Raw genomic sequence first — 27,220 nt, 5'->3', positions numbered from 1 at the left:
GATTAATTGTTCTCATTGTAAGAAAATTTATCCTTCTAGGTTGGAGCTCTCTTTAACAAGCCTCCACCATCACTTCTTGTCATGCCCTCTGGTGCCTTAGAAAATACATCAATCCCCCTCTTCTTTGGGATAGCCCCTCAAGTAGTGGAAGACAGTTACCACGTCCCTCCTTATCCTTTTCTTCAATAGGCTAGACATACCTAGCTCCCTCAACTGTTCATCATACAAGTTTGCCTCCAGATCCTTTATCATTTTTGTTACTCTACTCTGCATACTTGCTAGGGTATCAGCATCTTTTTTGTATCATAGTGACCAGAACTATACACAGTATTCCAAGTGTGGCCTCACTAGTGCATTATAAAAAGTATTATCACTCCTTGTGATACTGATGCTATCCTTCTGTTGATACAGCTCAGCACCGCATTGGCTTTTCTTGGTAGCTGTAGCACATTGCTGGCTCATACTTAAGTGGTGGACCTCTAGGACACCTAAGTTTCTCTCACAGTTACTACAGTTGAGCCAGGTACCACCTATTCTGCACCTATGCATTTGATTTTTCCTGCCTAAGTGCAGGTCTTTACTTTTCTCACCACTGAACTGCATCTTGTTGGATAGAGTCCATGCTCAAGTCTGTCAAGATCCTTCTGAAACTTCAGTCTATCTTTCAAAGTGTTAAGAATTCCCCCCAAGATGACTTGGTGTCATCTGCAAATTCGATGGGTTTCCCTTCTACCCCCTCGTCCAGATCATTTATAAAGATATTGAAGAGCACTGGACCCAAGACAAAACGTTGAGATACCCCACTGCATGCTTCTCTCTGTGTAGAAGCAGCTCCATTGAGGACCATGTGCTGGGTGCATTTAGTCAGCCAGTTGCTGACCCATAGTCTAGGGACAGATTCTCTCATCCATTTTTAATATTCCTTCATTTGGTTATTTAAATTTTCTCCCTCCCTTCCTAGGAGTTTAGACTTTGGTAGACTTAGATGTAACAAAAAGCAGATAGAAAATCAAGCTATCATTCAATGTACGACCACTAAATTTGTGTAACATTTCAGATTCAAAGGCACAAAGAAGTGTATGGGTGTGGATGCTGTCTGCAACATCTAGACCAGCCAACCCTTTTCTTGCTGGCTGATCAGTGGTGGTATTCAGCCGGTTCTATCCAGTTCAGGCAAACTCGTAGCGGCGGCTGCGGGAGGCTCCGCCCACCCACTCGGATGTCATCATATACCATTTTTGACGCTCTGCAAAGTGAGCGTGCACACACGTTCACATTTGCGAACCGGTAGTGAAGGTAAGTCAATACCACTACTGTGGCTGATATGCATCCCTTGAAAAATAGGCATTTGGTTAAAGGAGTTGTGGCCAGAAGCATCTTTTTACCTTCAGATCTGAAGCTCCGCACAACCCTGAAGTCGGCTCCTTTAAAACTGTGTATCTAGTCTTGCAGACTGTGGCTGCCTGGAGGTTCCTGCTCAGTCATTAACCAGGCTTTATTGCATCCCTGAAAACAAGTGGAAAGAATGGAAAGGGGTGGGTGGCTGACAATGAGGGGCTGGGCACACGCAACTGCCAGGAGGATATTATTTGGGGTTTGACGAATGGTTAAAGTGGTCTTCTCTTCTTTTAAATTGCTGGGCTTTAAGAATTGCAATTATAAACAGATACAGGTGCTGATATTGCTGTTATGATGAGTAAGGATGGATAATGTATAGTCTTGCCAGCAAAGCTTTTAAACTCTCTGAGAGGGGAGACCCTGGACAATTCCCCCCTCCCATTTTCATTCCTTATTTGAGAATGAATCACAATCATCTTTTCTTCTGCCAACATACAATTGAAAGCAAAAAGAAAAAAAAAGTTCATTGTCTGACCCCAATTTGCTACAGGTTCAACATAACAAAAATCCTTCACTTCCACAATTGGCACAAAAGGGCAAGAATGAAAAGAAATAAGAAACTGAAACAACCTGGCACTTTGGGTGCATTTCTTCCTATTGAGAAGAAAGGGAATGTTGTTCCTGAACCACTGAGGGAGGAATGCAAACCTGTCAGGCCTCCATTCCCCTTATAGGACTTCCAGGTTCTGTTTATTAGGGTGGTAAGTCATGATAAAAGATGTTTTACAAACAATGAACATGAAATAAGTCATCAGAACAAAGGAAAACTGTCTCCCACTTAGTGAGCAACAATAGATTTCAGTAAGTGGTGCCTTATTCCCCAATGAACAAAAGGGTAAAACAGAACTGAATTTCAGCTCTTCATAATAAGGAAAGAAGGCAGCACTGAAGAATTTCAGGTATTCAAGCTCCTGATAAAGATGGCAAGGTCAAGACAATTATTAGACATTAAGGAATATAATCTAGTATTGGAAAAGAAAAAATGTCTGCTAACTTATGAATTAAATTCTCTATTCCGAGGTTTCTTAATGTGTGTAGTAACACATTCTTAGAATGTATAAAAAGATATAAATGCATTGCTAAATTTAAGACACATAGATACTGTACACACATGCTTCTTAGGGTGTTCTTAAGAAAGGGAGAAATTGTCAGTCTCTTCAGGATGGGATTGCTTTGGAAATCTCTTCAGTCCCTCCAGGGTGTGGGTCAATGTCATAAGATACACTGCTATTGCTGATGCTGAGTATTTTAAGTACTAGATATGATCAGTACCTGGATGGGAATCTGCTGACAGAGTATTGTATTTATTTTATTTTTTATATATGCATAAAAATGTATGGTCTGCTCTTCTAATAAAATGCATCACTTAGTGTTTAATCCAAAATTAAATTAATGGAAAAAAGAAAAGACTAAACATTAATAAAACTACCTAATAAAAACAACAGAAAGAGACTTAGTTGCATAAAAGAAAAGTGGGCTATTCCATTGCACCAACTGAATAAACCAGTCAATACTAATAAAAACTTTCCAATTCCTGGGTTTTATCAATTAGGGTGGAGACATTAGTACACAACCTGTCCAACAAGGTCCAGTTTTAGTGTTCTCAGAAGCAGACCCAATTCTCTTTTACCTGAAGCTACAATGTTAAATGTTAATGGCTGGAGATCCATCAGAGAAATTATGGAACCAGAATCTGGAGTTTCTCTATCACTGATTTAGCTGTAGTGATGTAAAAACTAGGTAAAGCCTCTTTGGAATAAGCAGGTGACAAACTAATAGGAACTGGGTGCCTGTTGCTATTATTAATCAATCAATCCCCCTTTTAAAAAATCTAATAGTATTGACCATGATTCCAATTCAGGTTGAAGCTTCCTTGTTGCCAAGGAAAGGAATGAACTGTCCACTTTATTTCAGAGAAATATTTTTGTAAAGAAAGGAAGGTGGGGAGGAAGTTGCTCTGGAAAATGAAATCTCAGCAGAATTTCAGATTATACCTTGTTGATGCAAATGGACTGAGTGGTTTTGCAATTTTTTGACTAGAAAACCATTGGTCCCAGACAGACAACATTTGCCTTATAGTGTGTGATAGATTTTTGGCTTTCACATGTGATCAGAGTGTCTAGGTGTTAATAAGCACCATGCCTTGAGCCATACAAGCAAACAAACATCAGGTCTTTGGAGCTGACTAAAACAGTTTTAATTTACAGGGATAAATCTCATTAAACCAGATCCATTACACTCTACCTTTTTTTATTTATTTGTTGTGAATTCAAGCAGCTATCTCAAATAGCAGGACCAAACTGAAAACACATTTCGCTTTGTCACTCAAGGACCCCACCATCCCAGCATTACAACTGCAACTGAGAATTACCAGCATGTGTGAAAGAGTTGCAGATGTCCATGACTGTGAGGTTTGTGTGTGCTTGTGACAAGCCATCAAGGTTTATAACGGGGTCACAAAGGCAAAAGAGCCAAGAACTGTGTCTCCTTAACTTCATCTGTTTTCCAAAGGTAACGAGGATCAGAGAGATCGAAGTACTGATTCTGCAGTTACTGTTTTTAAAGCCCTTCCCCCGTTTTCACCCCAACTTCTCCTTATTTAGGTAATATGACCAATTTTCTTTTCAGGGCTAAGTATGCTTGTCCAGACCAAGAATATTATGGAGTTGATCTAACAAGTTCGGCTTAGATTAGCGTGTGGAGATGCCTACGTATTCGAGGAGCTGCAACTTTGGAGGACCCAAGGGGAGAAGATTGCTTTAAATTGCCAGCTGGGCTTTAGTGTGAGGAAGGCCAGTGTAAGTAAAGTAAAATAAATAATAATAAGTGTAGTCTGTTAATTGCTATGCTGGTGCGACTTAGATTCTTCTTTATGTATTATATTTCACATCACTCCAAAATAAGGGCTCATTCAAAAGTTGTAATATGCAATTAATGAACTGACATATTGCAATTAACATAAAACATACTATAGTTTATGTCACTGGACTACTGAAAAGTGGTTTTGATGTAGTGCAATCACTAAGGATATGAATGCCAAAGCCTCATTTCATACATAATATTATCCATAAATTCATTGGGAGCTCTTAAGTAAGCAATAATTTTCTAGAATAGCCTTCTTCCAGCCCAGTCACCTTCCAGACGTGGGGATTTTATTCTCACAATTCCCCAATTCGCATGGGGGAATTGCAGGGAATTCTGGGAGTTTAGTCCATGTTTTTGGAGGGTGCCCAGGTTGGGGAAAACTGCTTGATGGCATCTCCCCTCCATTTATTATATTGGGATATTGGAATGGTCAACCCTCTAAAGTTAGAATGAGAAAGAGAAGTTTGGCATGCGGAAAAGCTTCATTTTCTACTGTAGAGCAACAGTCTCTAACATGCTAGCCTTCAGATCTGTACAACTCATTTTTAACTGAGAATTTTGAGATCTGACCGGATTAAATAGAGAAATTGTTGTAGAGCCTTGAAATCTTATGAGAGAACCTACTCACATTGTGGTAGTTTTATCATTCTATTTTTGCAGTATTTATTTTGCTACATAAATTTTGTAATTAAGAGAAGTGCTCTGGGGCCTTATGGCTTTAAATAAAACTGATTGATTGAATTATGAGGGTAATTTGTATTGTTATCCCCCTTTTATCCCTTCTGTGTGCATCCCAGATCAAGAGAAACTTACAAGAAGAAATAAAATACTGCAGTGCAGAATTTTCCTATCTAGGGTTTCCATTTGTGGCCTCTTTCAGGAGACTCTATTCCATCCTGTTTTGCCTTCCCTCTCAATACAGAAACAGAACGTATCATGGCTATGGGAATGGTCCTACTCCTTATTTAACTTATTTTTGTCTTTCTGTGTTTTTCTCTGCATTTTTTCTACTTCTGCAACCTTGGAATTCTTCTAAAATGACAGATACCCTTTGGAGTATGTTAGGATTCATCCTGAACAATAAAGTCCAAGCTGGTCACAAAAACGAACTGCAAATATCCATGAACAGAGAATTCATAAGGTGAATTAAGAGTGGTTTTTCCCTTAACTCTGAGTTTCAAAACCGCTTCAAGCAAAAATTCTGTCTTGCTCCATTCCTCCATTGCCTATTCTTATTATCTTATAAACTTCATGCCAGAAGCACCTCTCATTGTGCAGCCTGGATGTGATTTGGATGCACTACTCAAATCTTACTAGTCTTTTTCTTGTCTGATTACCACAAACAGCCCCTATCCTGCAAGTATCCATTAAAAGCAGGAAGCAGCCTATATACACACATTTCGGGATGGGACAATTTTCTCAGACCAACTCAGTAGTGGGTTCCTCTTACCTTCGTTACTGGTTTCGAACCGGGAGCATGCGCCTACGCAGAATCTTCTGCACATGTGCAGGGCGTTAGTGATGACATCTAGGTGGGTGGGCGGAGCCTCCTGCCACCGCCACTACCCTCGACCAACTTTTATATTTGTTTTGATGACAGTTCATTTTATGCTGCTTGTTTTAGATGTCACTGTTTAGATACTGATTTTAAAATGTAAGCCATATTAGAAAAAAACCAGGTACTCAAGTCACCAAACCAGGACAGAATTGGGGCATTGCTGCAAACTCGACAGCAGACTCTATCATTTCACAGATGGCTGCCTTCAGATGGACCACTGATGGGAGACAGGGAATGGGAATGAAATATTGGGACAGAACTGTGTGCCACCATAGCTTGCTCCTTTCCTAAGCTTTCCTAAGCTTGTCTATTGCCTTCAGGTGTGATAGTGCATCACATGACTACATTTAGTGGCAGTTCATTTAGCTTCCATTCATGAATCTGAAGTACATTATTTTTTTAACCTACAGAAGCATTTCCTTTTTCCAACTTGACTTTCTAAAAAAAGTAAAAATTGGGCAATGGTGCACCTAGTTTTTTCTGGAATCTGAGGCTTTTGACCAACTTATGAATAACCTATTCCAATAAGGCAAGTTCAAAACAAAACAAAACAAAACAACAGGCTGTAGCTTGTAGTTATATGGAATTGAACGATCACTAAGGTGAGCAGACAAGTGTGTTCATTTTTAATGAGAAAAATGGTAAATCCAGTGAACATTCAGCATTAAAACCTCCTTTGCACTGAGACCATGTTGATAAGAAATTTGTAGCTGGTCTGCAGTTGAAATTCGGTGCTAGAATTCTTTTCCACCTCTCATTTCTCTTTTCTTTCTTCCTTTGTGTGTGTGTGTGTGTGTGTGTGTGTGTGTGTGTGCATGTATGTCTGTATGTTGGTGAGCCCTGCATCTTTTGCTTTGCTTTTGAGATTCTTTTGCATGAATTTTTTTCCTCGCTTCTCCGTTTCCTGGATAGTCTCCATCACTTATCTGGATCATTTCATAGCACATAAATAAAGTGGTGAGATAAAACACAAAGGGTTCTTGATAAAGTCCAAGTTTTGTTTAACAGTTAAGATAGTGAAAGTTTACAAGAGTTGTGTTGGGAGAGATCTGTGTTGTGAATAGAGCTATTATTGCCATTATCACATTGTTTAGACTGCAGGGCAAAAAACACAAGCATTTTCATACTTGTTTAACAGCTTCATCAGACTGTATATTTTCATTGTCCTTTGGACTCAGTTGTCATGGGGATGAAAATGACATAATAAAAAGAATCACTGATTCCTTCATGACAACTGATAGCTCCAAGAAGTCTTTAATTAGCAATAGAGATTAAGCATGTCAGTCCTTTTCCTTCTCCAAAAACTTCTCTTCAAGAATCTGGGGTTTTTTTTCCGCGCAAAGACCAATAGAGGGCAGTGCTATCCTATTTCTTCCCATGGCAGGCTTTTCCCCTCCCCTGCTTTGGTTTTTGATGTCTGCTGCTTTTATTAAATAATCAAGCTGCAAACAAGCCTCTGCTTTTGCTACATTGGCCTATAAGCTAGACTCACTAGGAAATGGTCATAGATTTTCTTATGGAAGCAACTGCTTGCTATGTGCAATCATGCATTTACAGCCAATTTTCAGGGTTAATTCTGATTGCCTCGTCTTTACCTCAGCCAGGTCGGAGCTTGCTCTGTCAGTCACAAAAAATAAAGGTGTTTTCTTCAAAAATGGGAAATGCTATCCAACTTCAATCCAAATAGGAAGCATACACCTCAAAAGTTTAATTAAAGAATATAAAAGGTGAATTTAAATTAGCATTTATAAAGCTTTGTATCCATTATCAAAGGTAAAGTGAGTGTTCTTGTTTCTATTCCTCAATAAATCAAGATTTACCGTTAGTTAAAAATATTCCAAATGTGTACTAATAAAAGTTATGTCTAAATCCTTAAACTGATTATTACTCTTTTTCCTCCTCCTATTATTATGATTATGCGGTCACACGTTGGCAACTGTATCAGTGGCTGACATCTATTTTTCAAAGATATACTTATTTACAAATAACAAGGAAAATAGAAAAGCGCATGCTGGATACCCATAACCTTTTATTTGGCTCAGTTTATATCAATATAGTTCCCTCTCATACGCAATATAAGCAAGGATGATAAGAAAGCATCAAATGTAATTCCCTGGGTAAAAATGCATGTCCTGCTTTCCGGCAAAGACTGCCCATTTACTCCTTTGCATTACTTGAATATGATTAAGCATCTATAGTCAAGGCATTTTACCAGAGAAAATATCTCTCTTTATTCATTTTATTTTCACGAATTGTCATTCTGCTCTGGTTAATTTTGCGAGAGTCTTCTGAATATAGGGCAGACTCTAAAGCAAAAAAGGGGAAAAAAACAGGCTTGTATTATTTAGCACTAGTGGTCATATTTGATCATGGACTGGAAATACCTATTCTAGATCTTCAAATGTCAAGTTTTTTTTTTAATTCTCCAAGGTCATAGGTGAAGGCAGCAACAACTTGGGGATAAATGTTTTACCTATGCTTTAGTTAGGTTTACCTATGCTTTAGTTGGCTTTATGTCTTTAACATACACATAATGACAACTGTTGACTGAACAGTAGGCAGTAATGCTTTTAATTTTAATGTAACAAGCCTAAAAATTTTAATTTTCCACTCATCAGCTATCTTTTGAACAAAAGCATTTTTAAAAAAAAGTTGAGACATGTCTGGTCAATCTTCCGCAAATAAAATACTTAATTGACTATCTTTTACCTCACTAACATTGCAAGTATTTGGCTAATTCCTTATATATATAATGGGACCGATTTTACCATTTCCCTTCCGTTTTTCATCAGTTGAAGAAGGTGGGAGTTTTGCCTGGGGGTGGAGGCAGATGGGAATAGCAGCTGGATTTTAGACTTTCCACCTTGGTATCAACTATTGCTTGTTTGCTCTTTCATTCCAGCAGCCCTATGAAAAAGCGCTAGAGGCCATTTGAAATCATGACGGTACCTGGGGGCCTACTTTTAATGCCTGCAATCTCCTCCCAGGTTTCATCCTTAAACTGAACAAATGCAGACTCCATGGCTCCAGTGTTCGCCACTTTTTCCCTTCTTCCTTCCTCTCATTTTCCATCGTGCCCAGTGAAGAGTTCTTCGGAACTCAAAAGCTGGCGCACTGCTTCAAGATCTTTGTATTAGCATAGTAACTGTATTGCCTAATATAGATTTGGAATCTGTTTAGCTAGATGATAGCGTCTAGCCAAACTCTTCCTTGACTAATGCAACCTCTGGGAGTGCAAAGTTACCCCATTAATTGCCGCCACAATTGTAGACTCTGGGTCTGTGGGATTGTCTCTCTCTTCATTTAGATGAAGGCATTATCAGCAAAGGAGCTGATCTTGAAGGCATGTTTACCGCCAGGATGATATAGCCTGCATTATGTTATCTGTAAATATTTTTGCTATTACCGAAACTTTTTCTCCTGGCTGGAGCATTTTGTTGCAGCAAATTGCAGAGCAAAAAAGAAAAAAAAAAAGGGGGGGGGGAGGGGGGAGGAAAGGAAGGGAACTTCATTTGGCGGCACAGAAAATTTGCATAAAATATTGCTCTAAGCACTGAAGTATCTTATTACATAGAGTTTTGATGATAATCTTTGTTGAAATAATATTTAACACATGCTGCACTTTTAATTAAGTATCTGAATAATCTCAAATTAATACCAGAGGTTTAAAAATAAGTTTTCATTTTAGTGAACTGTAACATAATAGCAGGCACCATGACCATTTCTCTCTCCCATACCCTTTGATTTAATTAAACACCCCTTTGTGTCTTTCTTGTCACTTCAAAAATGAGCATAAAGAAACACGGCCTGGTAACATTTTTATTTGTGATTTAAAGCAAATGTCTGTTTATCTCATTTATAATAAAAAATAATGGTGGTTGTAGTAATTATGCATTTTGTTCTGGAATTCAGTGTTTTTTTGATTAGGTCATTTATTGGGACTCAACTAGATTGGTGTTTTGCAATTTGCTTAGGTGCTTCACGGACAATTATAACATGTTACCTTTAGGGGGAGGTTTCATGGTATTGGTGCTGAGACAAAGGACCGGTTTGGAAGCAGCACTTCCAGCAAGAAAGTTGGTTCTGGTGGGGAGAGTGTGCGTAGACTCTTACATCCTTCTGAGTAGGCTGCACACCAGAGTTGCTCTTTACAGATGAAGGCTGATTAAGATAGAGTAGAGGTCTTCAAACTTGGCAGCTTTAAGACTTGTGGACTTCAACTCCCAGAATTCTCCAGCCAGCTATGAATTCTAGGAGTTGAAGTCCACAAGTCTTAAAGCTGCCAAGTCTGAGGACCTCTGAGATAGAGCATAAGTAAGAGCTTCAGATTTTTTTGAGCAGGATCAAGTTATTGCAAATAAATCCCCTTTTATTCTATTTATTTTTTGAAATTAAAAAGATCTGATCTGTCAGATTTGTTTGTCTTCCACTTTAGTGTATTTGACAAAAAACCGCCATATTATTTCCTTTGCAGAAATTCTGTTTGAATAAAGGTTCAATAAAGTGAATTTTTTCCCATTGCAATCATTTTGATCTCTTCTTTGTAACACACATGGAAACACATTGCTTGCTGTGCATAAGGGGGGGGGAATATTCACTATTTGGAACAGGGAGGATGCAATCAAACAGGCTTTGAAGGTTTTCTGTTGGATTCCCCCTTTATCCCATCTCATCTATCATTGTAAAGGAGACATATATAACTGCTGCACTTTGTATATTGAGGGAAGCTGCCTGCTTTCTCCCTTTGCTGAGATAATGACACTGTGGGTTGTTGACTGCTGTTATCTCTGATGACAGCCTTATCTGCATGGCTCTGATTCTAGCTTACAGAGTTGGAGATATACAGTACTTATGAAACTGACCAGTGCTCCAATTATGTGGGAGAGAAGAAGAGAGTTTAAAACAAGCAAGGAAAAAAAAAACTTTAGAACTACTTCTATAGACAGAGACAGACAAGTTATATATATTTATATACACATATGCACACATATACACACAGAAGTACAAATACACACACACACACTCACCTTCGAAACACAACATAAAGAAACAGAAAGGCATATAGGCAGAAAGGCAAAAAAGAGTAACCAAAATTGAAGTTTACTCAAATATACTATAGCTTAATTGCAAGAACTGATTGCTGGAAGGTAGAAAGGCATAATCCACTACTGCATTCCAGGCACCATTTTCTGGTTATTCAGGTGGGCAAAGAGAGCACCGTTGCACCCAGATTCAACCCACCAAGCAGCTGACCCCAGCACTGCCTTCATAATCATTACAATTATCTCTTCATTCAGACAGGTAAAATAATAATACTGAATTAATCTAGGTAGCATTGTTTTCTCTTTGTTCATTCATGATAGAGGAGCACAATTACATGGATGGGTTTCTTTACGAGTGCACTTTTTCCCTTCACATTTCCAAAATTTGCAAGCAATTCTGATGAAACTGGATCCCATTCCTAATCTGGGACTCGTCCTGTTAGAATTTTTCCCCCCTTCAAATGGATTATCCATTCTGACCCAGGAAGTTTCTTTTTATTCAGTCCAGTGGTGATCTGGTGTTTTGGAATAACTCTTAAATTCAGGTGGCAAAAGATAGATTGTAAAATTGGAAAGGGAAGCCAATTAATAGGTCTTGAGATAATCTGTGTGTACAATGAGAAAACTGTGACTCTGAAAGCATCCCAATTTATCACCATAAATACTTTAAAGCTAAAGCAAAATTTCAGATCACCAGGGAAAATGTGGTTTGGCAGTACAATGTGAGAAATTTAAGGTAGCGAGCTTTATGTTTTCTCCAAATTTTATTCTTAGGTAACTTTTTTTTTTTGCCCTTGGGGACATATTCTGCAACTGACACTCCCACTCCAACTTTTTAAATTGAAAATGCATCTTCAAATAAAGATTTCATTAAATCTAGAAGTAATATGCAAATCTAAAAGTAATTATTATCACTGATGTAGGAATATACTGGATGATAGTCAGCTGGAAAAACTACGATCAGGTGACTTGTATGACTGTTTAGTCTGCCATCCTGAAGCTCATGATTTTTCTTTTTATTTCTTTGCTTTTAAATCCAACTTGGATTAATGCTTCTCACAGAAGACGGTTAGAATTAAGTGAATAGCTTCTTGCATCGTGTCTGAGTGTGCTATAGTAGTTCTCCCATTGTGCCCTAGAGCTAATTTGCATTATCTCTCTGCAGACAGTACTGTGTATTATGATTCAGCTACTTCAAATCATAAGGTAAATTTAGAGATCTTGCCAGCTGATAAGAAATATGGGTCTGCTGCCCAAGAACATAGTCTCATTAGGTATCATCACTTTTATGCTTTCTTTCACAGTTTCCAGTTCAATAACGGACATTGTGAGAACAATTCTGATGTTTTTGGCAGAAACCCCAAAAGCACAAAAAAGAAATGGGGGAAATAACACCATGTTTCAAATCACAGTGGGCTGTGTAATTCTTTTATTGATCAAGTTGCTAACATTCATCGGCATCAACCAGAAAGCTCTACAAAAGTTAGGACGTATTTTTCTGAGACTCATTCTGTGCGAACAATCTGCAGACACCAAAGAAGGTCAAAAGTAAAGCTTCAAACTTCATTATGACCCAGTTATATATTTTCAAAGTAACAGGTTTATTGTTTAGCAGATGACTGAAGTATTTCAACTTTAAACAACATAGTTGGTTTGCAATGGTTATTAAGCCAGTTTTGCAGTGGAATGGAAAATTTTCTCTGCAGTCTCAAAACACATGCTTTACCCCCATTCCAACACGTGCCTGATCTGACCACAAATGGTCACTTTTCAGCAAGATTGCTTTGAAATGATGTCAGTAATTAAAACCATTCTCTCCTAATAGACTTCATCGTTTTTTCATGCAGAAGAAAGCTGCTTTCTCACGTCATGCCTCTCCTTCCCTGGCCAGCCTTTTCCTTTGCTGGGCCTATATCCCACAACAGCTCTGTCTGCATTCCAGGGGAGCCATTTTTTCTTGGGACTATAAATCCAGGCAAAGTGAAGTTGATGGTCTTTCTACAGCAAATATTATTCAAATGAGGAAATGTATTTAAATGGAACATGCAGCATTATCCTGGGGGTTGGGGGAGCATAGAAAAAAACGGAACAGGTATGGCAGGCAGGATTGCAGTCTGACAATCAGCAAGGAGTCCTACAAAAGCAGAGGAGGAAGAGCAGGTGTGCAATCTATAAAACAATAGTATGGTTCCAGGCTTCATCATTGGTCTACCTGGTATGGACATCCCCAGGAAGTCAATTAACACCAGCACCTACTGAAAGCAACTACATTATAAAACAGCAATGCTGTACAATATGCCAGACTACCAAAATTATACAGTAAAAGTTTAAGATTTCAGGTGCTATTATTTGGAAACAAAGGAACCTGAATGCAGAACCAAGTGTAATTCAGAACTGAAACCCAATTCAAACAAGTCACAATTGCTCCCTAAATAAATAAGTTTTCATGGCTACAATATCTATCCTTGTCCTTCACAGCTGATCAATGGTCAAAAAAGAGAGAAGTAATACTGACATGGTATAGGATTTCCTGCCTGAGCAGAGTATTGGAGTAGAAGACGTCCAAGATCCCTTCCAACTCTGTTATTCTATTCTATTCTGTTCTATTTCTATTATTTCTATTTTTATTATTTATATTTATATTGTTTCTCTTTCTGTCTTTCTCTTTCTCTTCTAAACTGTCTTTCATTGCACAAAGCTTTTTTTCCGTCAGCTAGCCAATATTTAGTTACAGAAGCAGATTCTAAGACTTTTTAAAATGAAATTAAGAAAGGACAAGGAAACAACTTTTTTTTCTTTATAGCAACCTGGCAAATCCACAGAAAATCTGGCAAGGTGTGAATAATGTTCAGTTATATAGGCAGTATTTTGGATGGAGAATTCTGGGAAGCCTACACATCTTAAAGTTACAAAATTTGAAAAACACGGATCTATAAATTCTCTTGGCGGCATTCAGTTTCATCAAGCATGACAGTCCATCAGAATTATCTATAAGGAATGGGAGAGGAAGGTACTGTTTTTCTTTTCCGTTTTTCAGAAGATGAATCTGGGAAAGTTATCCTTTACTTCACAATACTTAATTCTAAGTGATTCCACAAAGTTCTGTTTCATCCTCAAATATTGTTTAGCACCTACAAGAAACTGCTGCAGGATGCCATGCACAGATTTAGGCAAAAGGTCATAATGAGGTGGTCACTTCTTAATGTCTTCTTTTCATTTATTTCACAATTATTTCAGGCATGTTGATAGTCAGAAGCACAAGAGTATGGCTGGAATGTGAATTCCATTCCTTTAAACTTCAGCCTCTCCTATTTAGTGTAACCACAAGACGCATAATTAAACATAACAATCGTTTCAATTAGTGATTCATCCCCTGTAATCATTATCCACTACTGAAACAGGTTCAGAGGCCATGAATCATTCTTTTTAAAAAGAAACAAAATATCCTATTTTAAAATAATAATCCATTCTATCAACAACCATTTTCAGATCTTAAAATGATTATCACAATGTATACGATAAAACACACTCTGCGTTAATTACAGAACACAGAACCAAGCATATGTCCATTGGTTTTAGATGGCAAGATCTATTTACACGTGTTCTGTAGTCTAAACTGGGAGAACATCTCTTCTCCCATTCTATGCCCTATTCTGCTTTGAACTTTAGGTCAGCATTTAGCCTCTGCCTTACTCTATTTATCTATGCTGACTGTGAACGGGAATTGGAGAAAGGAAAGAGAAAAAAAGCAGCTGCTTTTAAAAAGCTCATTTAAAAGCAGGCGCAGTCTTCTGTAAAGATGATTCTGATTGTCTACAGCCTTTTTGAAGGGACAAGGTTAAATCCATTTGTATTCATAGTATAGAATGAGATATTCATACAAAATGAACTTTTCCTTATTTATTTCTCATTTAAAATGGACCAGAATGGTTAGTCAATTGCCTATCAGTTGGGAATGCCATAGGATGTTTGACTCTTTCCTCTCTAAAGCTATTTCTCTTTCTCGTCAGTATATTAGAAAACTTGTAAACTGTTACTATTTTATTTGTCCAGTTTTCCAACAAAATGCTGAAATGGAAATAATATCTCATCTTAAAGTTACGCAAAAAGTGACTTTATTCCGGAGTTGTTTGGTGGAATGGAATGCAATCCAATATGGTGTAATCCTCCAATACCAGATGTTCTTCTTTGACTTCATTCTGTTTGTTAGAGAAATGAACACCACTGAAGGGTTTTTTAAAATCTGCTTTTCCCATTTTAAAGATATCATTTCTATCAAATCATTCCTATAATCTAAGGTTAAATCTGAAGTTAGAATAGGCTTAACCTATCCTTAACCTTATCACTGTGCTATGAAAGACTAACATTAGAAAATAGCTTGGATTGATATAATGCTTAACTTTAAGGTAAAGTATCTCAAGAAAGGTGGCGCCTTTCACTGCAAGCATTTATGGAACTATCATCTACCCACCTTGTTAGAACTTGGTCTGCCATTCATACCAGCAGGTATCAGAATAGATCTAAGAACTACAGTGAATATTTTTTGGGACAAGGAGAAATCATTTGAATATGTTCATCTGTCCAAAGTCTTCTGTGGCAGAATAGCTTTGTGCATAGGATAAAAGGCTAAAAGTCTCAAACCTTTTCTTCCAGAAGTCCTGGGCAAAGGCATAATGGGTTACATTGTCTGAGGAGGCTGTCTGAAGGGTTGGTAATGGGTATGAAGTAGCACTGTTGCTCCCAGCATGCCAACCAAGCTGTTCAGGCAGCACATATATGGATATGAGGCACAGTAAGCTGGCAATGAGGTGGTTGGGCCAGATTGGATTCTGCAGCTGCTGGTCAGTCCCATGATCCACTCTGGGTATAGCAATAGCACTTAGACTTATATACCACTTTACAGTACTTTACAGCCCTCTCTAAGCGGTTTATAGAGTCAGCATTTTGCCCACCTTGAAAGGATGGAAGGCTGAGTCAACCTTGAGCCTGGTGGGATTTGAACTGCCAAATTGCAAGAAGCTGGCAGTCAGCAGAAGTAGCCTGCAGTACTGCACTCTTACCATTGCGCCACTGAGGCTCACACTATGTACATCAGTCACACCCTATCCTACCTCCTGTTTCAGGATAGAGGTTTTGAAGCTGCTGCTTTTATCATCTGTCTCCCAGAAGACACCTTACCTGGCATCTTCCCAATGCAGGGTGTATGAGAAAGATAGAGGTTTCACACCCAGTGCCATCTTTCTGGTGATTAAAGCTTAAAATGCAAACAGTGAAATACTTTCTATAGTGGAACTTCTTGGCTACATGACTATCCTCTAGGATTCAATCTTTGCTTTGCTAATTTCACAAGAGATAGACAAAACCAAACTTTACTTAAAAAGAAAAGATAAAATGTAAAAATCCCTTTTAATATTATACATTAATATGAAAAATTCACTGCTGTAGAAGTAAAACACAGAGCTGCCCAAATCATGAGATTCTGTCTGTGCCAAGAAAAATCCAAAAGAAAATTAAAATTCTTGGGATAGTTCACAAGATGGCATCTGTCTACCACAAATAAGCAACTTCTGGCCATATCTTAGAAGAGATTTAATTTTTTTCACAAGCCTGGCATATTTTGGTACAAGCCAATGTAAGGAAGCAACAGTAGGTCTTTGGTATGTCTCCAGTCAGGATGTCCCTCAGGAGCCAATGAATAAAATATACTGCTCAAAAAAATAAAGGGAACACAAGCAGAAGACATCCGAGATCTGAATGAATGAAATAGCCTTATTAAATACTTTGTTCTTTACATACAGTAGTTTATACACTTCTCAAACAACTAAAGGGAACACAAAACTACTGTATGTAACGAACAAAGTATTTAATAAGACTATTTCATTCATTCAAATCTCGGATGTCTTCTGCTTGTGTTCCCTTTATTTTTTTGAGCAGTGTATAATCCACTTCCTTCCATTCAAACTTGACACAAGCAACATACTACTATGTGTTGTACAGATTACTACACACAAAAATAGATATGTGATTACCTGTATTTCTTATTCTCCCTCTTCCTCTTGTGGTAATATCATCATCTGCATCTTCCCATTTGTTTTCAACAAAGCACAGTGGCATAAATATAGCTGATACTTTTTTATGCTTGCCATGACCCAATAAAATAGATATGGATGAGAAAGAGGCATTGTTCACAAATAATACAGAGTTCATGATTGCATGAGGTTCAAATTGGATATCTACAGCAGAAATACGCGATTGTCTTAAGGGTAAGGTTAGTGGCTATAGATAGCAAAACTCATCTCATATTTTTCCTCATGAAGCAGTGAGACATTTCTTTTTTTTTTTTTTGGTTTTAAAAACAAAACTTTATTAAACATATAAAAGTAAAATACTATACTATGTATATACAAGATACATATATATTAATACAAAAGACAATTACATAAAAAGAAAAAGTGACTTTGGTCACACGTCCATTATCTTATTAACGGTGCATATTTGTTAATTATTATTATCATACAAAATTTTTCATTTACTCTCATTTCTCATCAGTTATCCAATCATGCCACCTATTCCACGCTATATAACATTTTGAGTCTACCTTGTCCTTCATTTCAAATGTTAGTTTGTCTATTTCCGTGCAATTATAGATTTTTTTATTATATATTGGGTTCTGTATTTTTTGTTCACAATAGCTCTAGAACGGAATTGTTATTTGTACAAGAGTTTCTAGAAATGTTATTGGAATTGTAGCTTTCACTGACTAGGAAAAGTACTGCATACTTCAGTATAGAAATACAAGAATCTTAAGGCATCTTGCCCAGTGGTGAAATCCAAATTTTTTACTACAGGTTCTGTGGGCGTGGCAGGATACTGCAAAATCCCCATTCCCTCCCCACTCCTGGGGGAAGGATATTGCAAAATCTCCATTCCCACACCCCTCTGGGGCCAGCCAGAGGTAGTATTTGCTAGTTCTCCGAACTACTCAAAATTTCTGCTACCAGTTCTCCAAAACCTGTCAGAACCTGCTGGATTTCACCTCTGATCTTGGCCATAATTCTTATCACCCTCTGCACAGCAAATTTGCCTTGTCCAATACTACTCAGGATGAAGCCTCTCCAACTGCCTGAGATTTTGCCAAGGCTGTTCTTGCTTGTTCCTTTTTCTTTCCTCTCCCACACTGCAACTTAAATAAGCTTTCAATACATGCATCTTTATTTCAATTCTTTCTTGTTTCAGTCAAGCGGTAAATAAGGCAGCATGGATACTCAGCTCTCACTGCAGCACAACACGCCAATGTTCCCAATCTGTTCTTCTAAGCCTCTGCCAGAGCCCCTTATTTAGATAATGCCTGTTGTTCCCTGCTGGATACATTCCAGTTCTTCATAGGTTCTTCTCTTTTCTCCCACAATGAAGTTTTACTCCTGGAATCCCATCTGCTTTCCTCTTTATCCCAAGAGTTACTAAAAAGCTGCCCCAGAGTAACAACTGGGCACTTAAGAGTGGGTCATCCTTCCTTAGGGCAGGAATTCTCAAGTATTTATATATGTATATTCAGGCTATGGGATGTTTTCTGTCTCTTTCCAATATGCAGACAGCAATGCATTAGGTAAGTCATGTTTTAAGAATGTAAAACTAAATGTATTTCTCCACCTTTAAACTGACTTTCTTTTCCTTGAAATCAGTCTGATCATTTAAAGTGTGCATGGGTTTTTTAGCTTATTCTTAACAGTCAGTATGCCACTTCAGCTAACACAGGTAGTCCTCAACATACGACCACAATTGAGCTCAACATTTCCATTGCTAGACAGTGATTGAGTTTTGCTCCATTTTACAACCTTTCTTGTCCAGTTGTTAAGTGAATCACTGCAATTGTGAAGTTAGTAACATGGTTAAGTGAATCTGGCTTTCCCACTGACTTTGTCAAAAGGTCGCAAAAGGTGATCACATGACCCTGGGATACAGCAATTGTAATAAATACTTGTCAGTTGTCAATTCTGATCATGTGATTATGGGGATGTTGCAATGTAAGTGTGAAAAACGGTCAAAAGTCACTTTTGTCAGTGTTGTAACTTCAAATGATCACTAAACAAATGGTTGTAAATCAAGGACTACCTCAATTATTGATCATCCATAGATTTTCGTTATCTGGGTGGAAGGATTCAGTTATCTGGGTGCAAGGATTAAATTTTTCCATCCTAATAATGATCCAAGGACCCTGAGATATAATTTTTGATCCAATAAAGCTTTGTAATAAATAATGCTTTGGGTAGATCACAGCTATTGCAAACATTATCTATGTAGATTTTAACTAAGTCTTAAATAATAAATCAGTTGAAAGTCATTTAATGTAAAAAGTAAAAGCATCCTTAATTGCTTGATACTAAAATCAGTAGCTGATCAATTAATTTGGTCATCTGTGAAAACTCTGCTATGAAAGCACTTGCAGTAGTGCTCCAGGTCTGTGCCTTATTCTTTTGTTAGAATGTATTTAGGCAGATTCACTTGCAAGGGGGTAGAAAGAGAGGGATTTATGATACTGCTTTTTAAAATCTTTGCTCTGTTTGCGCAGCCTATATTTTAGTTCTTATTAGTCTCTATGTCTGGAGACCAGTTGTAGTTCCTCATCACTTTTAGCTCTCCTTTCATTCGCCCCACTTTCTTCCCACGAATCATAATAAAGTAATTTTAAATATCCTTTTTTTCTTTCTGCTACTTGTCTGTTCTGTACTTAATGAGTCTTCTTCACTGCATGATTGGTTGTGATGTAATGTGCTTGCCTTTAAATTACTGCATATCAATACAGAGTATTTCTTTGTGTCATTCTGTAGTTTATGCACAAATGTAATAACCCAATTCTTCTCAGACTTTTTAAATTGCACAAGCAGCATATTAGTTCTGAAATAGGCTAAGAGCCATGCCAACAGTCTGCCAGGCAAGAAAAATGAAGTGGTAAGAAAAGGATGCACTTTATCTTTAGTTAAGATATCCTTTTGAAAGCTTTCAGTTTTAAGATGAAACAGAATACATCTGAATTGGTGTAGATCTACCAGGCTCTTGTTGAAGAACCTGGAGTGCTGTATTATACTTCTTCATCCCATTTGCCTTAGGTCACAGGGGTGTCAAATTGGCGGCCTGCAGACCGGATGCATCATACACAGGCCACGCTCACCCCAGGTCCACAAAGGGAAAAAACGAAACGTCACGCGACAGCAACATAACACCAGCAAGTTTGACACCCGTGAATTAGGAGATGCATAGGAAGGCTTTTCGAGATCGTCTTCTGCCACCAATAGCCTCCCACCGACCAGTCCGTTCCCACAGAGAGGGTCTCCTCAGGGTGCCATCAGCCAAGTTATGTCGGCTGGCGACACCCAGGGGGAGGGCCTTCTCTGTGGGAGCCCCAACCCTGTGGAATGAACTGCCCCCGGAAATACGTAAGATCTCTGACCTCCGGGTGTTCCGCTGCGCACTGAAGACCCTGTTGTTCCGCCAGGCAGGGCTGTCAATATAATAATTTTAAATTGGGGTATTTTAATTTTTGGGGTTTTAAATCGGCCAAATCTATTTAATTATTTTAATTTTTAATTATTGTTGTGTCTTGTGTTTTTAAATTGGCTGTACACCGCCCTGAGTCCTTCGGGAGAAGGGCGGTATAGAAATAAAATTATTATTATTATTATTATTATTATTATTATTATTATTATTATTATTATTATTATTATTATTATTATTATTATTATTCAAAAATATTGTGAAGAAGATACCTGGCTGAAAGTTTACTGGATTACCTTTCCTGCTATTGTCATCCTATTCTACCAAAAATACTAAGTAACTACAGCCTTTTTTATATTTTTCATTATAATCAAAAGGGCCTACTTTTTCATTATAATACAAAAGGGCCTGGTGGCTCAGCAGACCAAAAGCATTGTGATTAACACCAGCTGTCTGCAATTACTATAAGTTCGAATCTCACCAGGCTCAAGGTTGACTCAGCCTTCCATCCTTTCTAAGGTAGGTTAAATGAGGACCCAGTTTGTGGGAGCAATAAGCTGACTTTGTATAAATATACAGAAGTATGAAGGCTATTGCTTAACGCGTTGTAAACCGTCCTGAGTCTCCGGAGAAGGGCGGCATATAAATCAAATTTAAAAAAATAATAATCCACAACTAAATCTATAATTTAGTTCAATCTTGTATGGATTCCAAGTGAATTGTGTTGATTCCAAACTTCAGATCATATTCAACTTGAATCATATTTCTTTTAATCTTGAAGTGTCTAGTTTGCATTCCCCAACTAAATACAATAACTATGCTTCCAACAGATATAGTATAGATATCGTATCAGAGTACATCATGAAAATCCTACTTTATTTTTATTCATTTCTAAGAGTTGATTGAAGTATGGTTTTCAAATAACTACTTATTTTACTGTCATTCTTCCCAGATATTCAAATGTTAAATTTTAAAGGGATAACCCACTTGCAGAAGCCCACTATCAAGTGACTAGGAAAGGATGCTCTCCAATGTTCTTTCTTTTGATTGGCCCTATTCTCTTGATCTGACAGCTTCAGTGTTTCAATGAGGTGCAGTGGCTTTGTGGTTAGAATGGAGGCTTGATGATTGGCAAGCCTGAATTCGAGATGCAAGTACTGCATGGCAAGATGAGCTCCCATTACTCACTCCAGTTCCAGTTGAACTAGCAATTCAAAAGCATGTAAAAATGCAAGTAGAAAAACAGATATCACTTTGGTGGGAACCTGTGTGGAAATGGGAGAGGGAGTCCCCATTGGTGTCCCCCAAGCAACAGTGACATCACTGGCTAATACTTCTTGACCTGGAAGTGATTTGGTGGCTGCTGTCGGGTTCCATCGGCTGCTGGACATCTACTGTCTCGGATGCAGTAGATTCCCAGCTTTCTGAACATCACCATATGCTAAATAAATAAATAAAATGTTTCAGTAATTTTGATTTGTTGTGTGTGCATCCAAGTGTATGCACCAATTTGATGGCTTTTGGGCAAAATATGATAAAGAAATCATAATAAATAGAAGCAATGCTGAAAGGTTTAAGTACTATTCAGATATGATAAAACAGCATTAGTGTATTTTTTTCAGTCTTGTTAACTTATTTGGGAGAACAGATGCCAATAACTGATCTGGAACCATAAGGAATTAATACTATGCAGCTGGTCTTGTCTTTAATAGATGTAACTCCTAATCCTAACCATGATTTAATAGTATGATCTTGAGCAAGCATTAATTTTTCAAGTTTATGAAAATAATTTAGGGGAGATATAGAAAAAACCTATTTATACAGTTGGTAAGGGTTAACACTTACTGGACAGCACATAAAAATTCAATAACCTATATCATATGTAATATGAGGGCAAAAATGAAAACTGGAGGTAAATATGCATTTAGATCACCTAAGTATATAAGTCACCATTGTTCAGTCTGGCACCCTCCAAATATGCTCAAAATGCAACTCCAAATGTGCTAGGACCACAACTCTTAGAATTCTTAGCCAGCAAGACTAATTTTCCAATAAAGGAAAATAGTAATTCCACTTTATACTCTGTTGCTCAGATAACATACTGAATACCTATTTGTAAAAAAATGTGTTCACTGCTCACTCCAAAAACATCAAGCAATTAAAACTGGCAATGATGAAAATCTTCAATGTATGTAACCTCCTCCCAAATAAAAACAATGGAACCAGAGTTACAAAAATAGATCATAATATCATAAAGGTAGTCCACATTCACCCTCAGCACCAGTTTTCTGTCTTATTTTGGAAGGACCCAGACAAATCAAATCTATGTTAGAAAAGGACAATAAGGATAATCAAGGGATTAATTTATTTTGTGGACCAAATCAGAGAAAACTATAACTAGCCTGTGTGTGGAAAAACTAGAGAAGACAGGAATTTTTGCAGGAGCTATTTTTTTTTCCTGGGGTCTTCTTGGATGGAGTTTTTCAAACTGTAGAGTTTTATGGTTCTACAAGAGCCTAAGAGCAAAAACAAAAGTTCACTTGAATGCAGTCAAATTTTTATTACTAGAATTTTGCTTCTTGATCATGCATTCTGGGAAATTTGTTTTTCCACTAACAGGTTCTGCAGGTTGAAAACCCTTAACTAGGTCACTATTAAGGCTCAAGAGGAATATCAGCTAACACATCTGGTAAGTATTTGTACACAGATGGAGAGTTATTGTCATTGTCAAACAAATGTTGGGGTTTGGGAGTTTAAATCCAACCAGCTTTGGTTTAGATCAAAGGTTCATTTCTAGTTATGGAATTGGCACAGTAATCCTTTCCCAGATGACTGACCTTGTTAAACAGTCTTTTTTTGCAGGTTCCACAAACAATGCCAAAATTTAATTTTTGCATGAAGTGAAGATTGTTTTAATTAAAATAAATACTGAGGTAATCCTCAATTAACAATGTAATTGGGATCATAATTTCCATCTCTAAGCAAAGTCATAAAATGAGACATCACATGACCACATCTCTTAACGAAGGCAATCCTGGCAATCTCAGTTGCCATTGTTAAGCAAGGTTCACAGTGGTTAGAATGCAGTATTGCAAGCAAAACTCTGCCCACAGCCTGGAGTTCGATCCTGATGGCTTCAAGGTTGACTGATTCAGATAAACTCCCCAGAGAGTGCTGTAAAGCACTGCGAGGCAGTATATAACTCTAAGTGCTGTTGATATTGCTATTTGCAGTTCATAAAGTGACAACCACTTTGCCACTTCCTGCCAGCTTCCAACAATCAAAGTCCGTGAGGAAGCTGGCACAAAATTGCAAGCCCTAGGCAGCTTGAAAGGAAGCTGGCAGGCAGATAAATGGTTGCTGCCGTGTGGGAATGGGGGTGCATGGTTGGCCAGGGAGGCCCAAGCACAGCAGCCAGGACTGGGCGCACAAGGGACTGTTGCAGTGTTGCATGAGTACAAGGCTTGGGATGGCTGCGGCATACCAAAATGACTTATAACTTTCGCTGCAGGCATCCCCATTGATTTTCCTTGTGGGAAGCTGGCAGGGAAGGCTGCAAATGGTGACCATGGGCCATTGCAACAGTCCTAAGTGTGAGCCAGTTGCCAAGTGCCCAGATCATGATCAAGTAACTGCAAAGCAGCTGGGATGGTCACAACTTCAAGGACCAGTTGTAATTACCACTCCTTCAGTCATCATAAATTTGAATAGTTGCTGAACAAATAGTTGTTAACTGAGGAGTACCTGTAAATGAAAAGGTTACGCAGAGACTCTTCTCTTTAGGTTCTTGGCATCTTTAGAACTTCTATTGAAAAACCCAATCAGTAAGTAACCTGCTTCCACTGAATTTGCCTCCAAGGAAGATGACACTGAAATTAAGACCCAAAAAGGATTAGGGCAACCCCCCCCCCCCAAACCGTTTATGATCAAGTTCTCAACACATCTAACCCAATTTCCCCTTTTTAAAAACTCAACTTTGACAGGATGGAGAGGCTTCTTTTTCCATTCCATTGCGTAGACTTCAGTACTGGACCGGCTAGCTTGGTGCAAAAAAAGCGCTATTGAAAAGTATCATACCAAGACTCCAATGGTTATTCTAATGATCCAATGGGAGAAATGGGAGCCCCTCTCAAGGGGAGGAGTGGAGAACACCATTGGCCTTCTTTTGCTCTCCTATTAAGGGAGACCAGCCTCTGACGTCAGCCCCCAAACCAGCGCAGGAGAACTGGAGGGCTTCAAATGTGGAAAACTGTGGAGGAGGAACTGGGGTCCGAGGGCTCCTTCGCGTCCCAGAAAAGGCGGGAAGCGAAGGGCCTATCGGCCACTGAGGGCCTTCCTCGGGCTCCTCCAGCACCACTTTCCCTCTAGGGCAGCCACCGCGTGCGCCTCTACCGCGGCAAAGCGGCTTCGCCCCGCCTTTTTCAATGCGCCCTCCCTTGCTAATTCCGGGCTTCGTGGCTCCAGGGCCGTCGGTGGTCTCCGCCTTGCAGACACCTGCAGCTTTCTTTTCTGGCGTGCTGCATTCAAGTCTCCCTCCCTCTCCCCACAACACCCTCTCTCTCTCTCTCTCTCTCCGGCGCAACTCGCTTCCTTACCTCCTTTCTCTTTGCCCCCTTTCATTAAACAAATACAGCTGATCCGGCCCCGGCCCCTCCGCACGTGCCAGATGAATAAATCGCACGCCTCGACCGCAGTCGCCTTTCTGCCCCGCCGCTGTGTTTGCTTATTCTCCCTGCAGCTGTGGGGTTGCTAGAGAGAGAAAAATGACCCATAGGCTGGCTTGCTTAGGATTGCTAGTTGTGCAGTCCCCCCCCCCTCAAGCCCCTTTGAAAGCCCCGGTTGTAAGCCCTGGCTGCTTGGCTTTTTCATGCATTGTGCCGTACCCCTGGCTTTTTGTTGCTAAGTGCGAACACAAACACACGCAAACCCGGCAAATGGTGGGGTGTGGGGTGGGGGTGAAGAGGGAGTGAGGACGGTGCAGCAGCCCCTTTGCAATCTATTGCCCTGTCCAAAGCCTACGGGTTAAAACAAACATCAACATTGCGTCAAATAGTTTGCCCGTAAGACTCTTTTGTTATGAAGATAAGCTTGTTATCTCTTTCATTCAGATTTTAATCTGACAGGTCATTTGCATACTGCCAGCTGACTTCAGGGTGTGTGTTAGATCCACTTTGCATTTAAATCCTCTGTCACTCAGCAAAATTAAAGAGAGAGAGTGGGAGAGTAAAAGCCTTTCTTTCAGTTCCATTACTTTTTGTCTGAGTGTAATCGTCTAAAAGGAAGCGCTTTCTTCCAATCTCTTGAACATCTTTGTTTATTTTCAGTGCAAACCCAAAATAGAGATAGCTGGTTAGATTTATATTTGAAATGGCTGCAGAGTAAGTATTCTGCAAATCGTAATGAGACTCCAGTGTTCCACTTGTAGGGGGCGAAAAAAACACCATAACAAACATTTAGAGCAAAGAAATAAAGTGTGCCCATATCTTAGTGAAACTTTGAGCAGTACAGGCTATCAAATGTGGGGGGAGGTATCTGAAGCTCCCAGAGATGATAGCTTAAATTCTCTTGACTTTTCATCTTTCAAGATCCCAAATAAGCTGCTTGAAATGATAGGCTAACTTCACATTTACTAAAGCTGATAGGTGCTGAGTTGAAATTCTCTTCTGGACTGCTGCATCTTTGCAGACCTTGTAATCATCTCTGCTCTGGCTTGCGCACCGGGAGTCCTTCCAGACAGAAATTAATCTTCCAGAAATTCTTGAAAACAATCTTATGCATCATTAGAGTCCAGAATGTTCAAAATTGCACAAATCTACAAAAACAGTACACATGTCATTACCCTTACCTATTTATATGAAGATTCATGCTGGTTTGTAATAGTGCTAATGTATATATCCCTTATAGGTAAAGCCTAATGTCCATGCAACATATTTGTTTGTGTAATATTTTTCTGGCAGTCTCATGGACCTTTATGATAACAGCACAATAGACTTTATAATAGACTTATAAACAATCTAGAACATCTCTCTCTCTCTGTCTCTGTGTATGTATATGTGTATGTACTGTATATGTGTATGTGTACACACGCACACTCACTCACTCACTCACACACTCATATTCCAGGGGCTTTCAGACTATGGGTTACCACCTGCATGGAATTGCAAACAGCTAAGAATGGGGTAACCAATTTTTTGCAACTGTTGCCTAAGCATGGTTGTCAAATATAGGCTCCTGAGCATTATTAACATTAAGAAAATAATTAATTTTATTCCTGGGTGGAGGGATACACTAATTCATGATATCATGGTATTTGAAAACTCAGTTATTATTTTTTGGTGACCTTCTCTAGTTTTGAAAAGACTAGCTGAGTTGTAGATTATGCTGGTCCTTTATTGTATTTGGTCTTGGACTATACATAAAATTTTGATTAAAGTTGTTGATTGCTGTTAATTCAAATTTTACAGAAAAACGTCTACTAAGATGAGTGCAGTAGCACAATTCTAAAGATTGACTATTGTGCAACAGACACACTATTCAGGCTCACTTTTTTAAATAACTCATTTCTGATTCAACATAGTAGTAAGCTGATGAAAGAGAAACATCAACCAGTTTTTGACTTGTTAATAAGAAGAGGAAAATATTTAGTCTTATCTCGCCTCATCTGGATATGTTCCTATGTTGCTTTTTGGCATGTCCTATCCATTCCCTCTGCCTAAAGCAAAGCACAGGGCACACCTGTCAGAGCTCCACAGAATATTTTTATGGCAGATTTAAATGGCAGATATGATGAAGTTTGGAACAGAGACCCATTCCCAGCAAAAGAAAGAAGGCTGACCAGTGATTGAAACGTGCAGAAAACTATGGT

At 38.6% G+C, this 27,220-nt stretch overlaps 1 long non-coding RNA gene across 1 annotated transcript; it reads right to left on the bottom strand.

Annotated features, from left to right (window-relative positions):
- Positions 1-14,961: 14,961 nt before the first annotated feature.
- Positions 14,962-25,199, bottom strand: LOC117673825 (uncharacterized). The gene is made up of 3 exons (XR_004593583.3): positions 24,951-25,199; positions 24,100-24,224; positions 14,962-15,062 (listed from the first exon to the last, which is right to left on the bottom strand). It is a non-coding gene; the product is annotated as an uncharacterized LOC117673825 (long non-coding RNA).
- Between the last annotated feature and the right edge of the window lie 2,021 nt (positions 25,200-27,220).

This window comes from Pantherophis guttatus, chromosome 2, assembly GCF_059756535.1.
Source record: "Pantherophis guttatus breed Tessera chromosome 2, ASM5975653v1, whole genome shotgun sequence".
In the NCBI taxonomy this organism is placed as follows: Eukaryota; Metazoa; Chordata; class Lepidosauria; order Squamata; family Colubridae; genus Pantherophis; species Pantherophis guttatus.
Note: the sequence above shows the minus strand (reverse complement) of the source record. Positions and strands in the feature narration are given on the sequence as shown.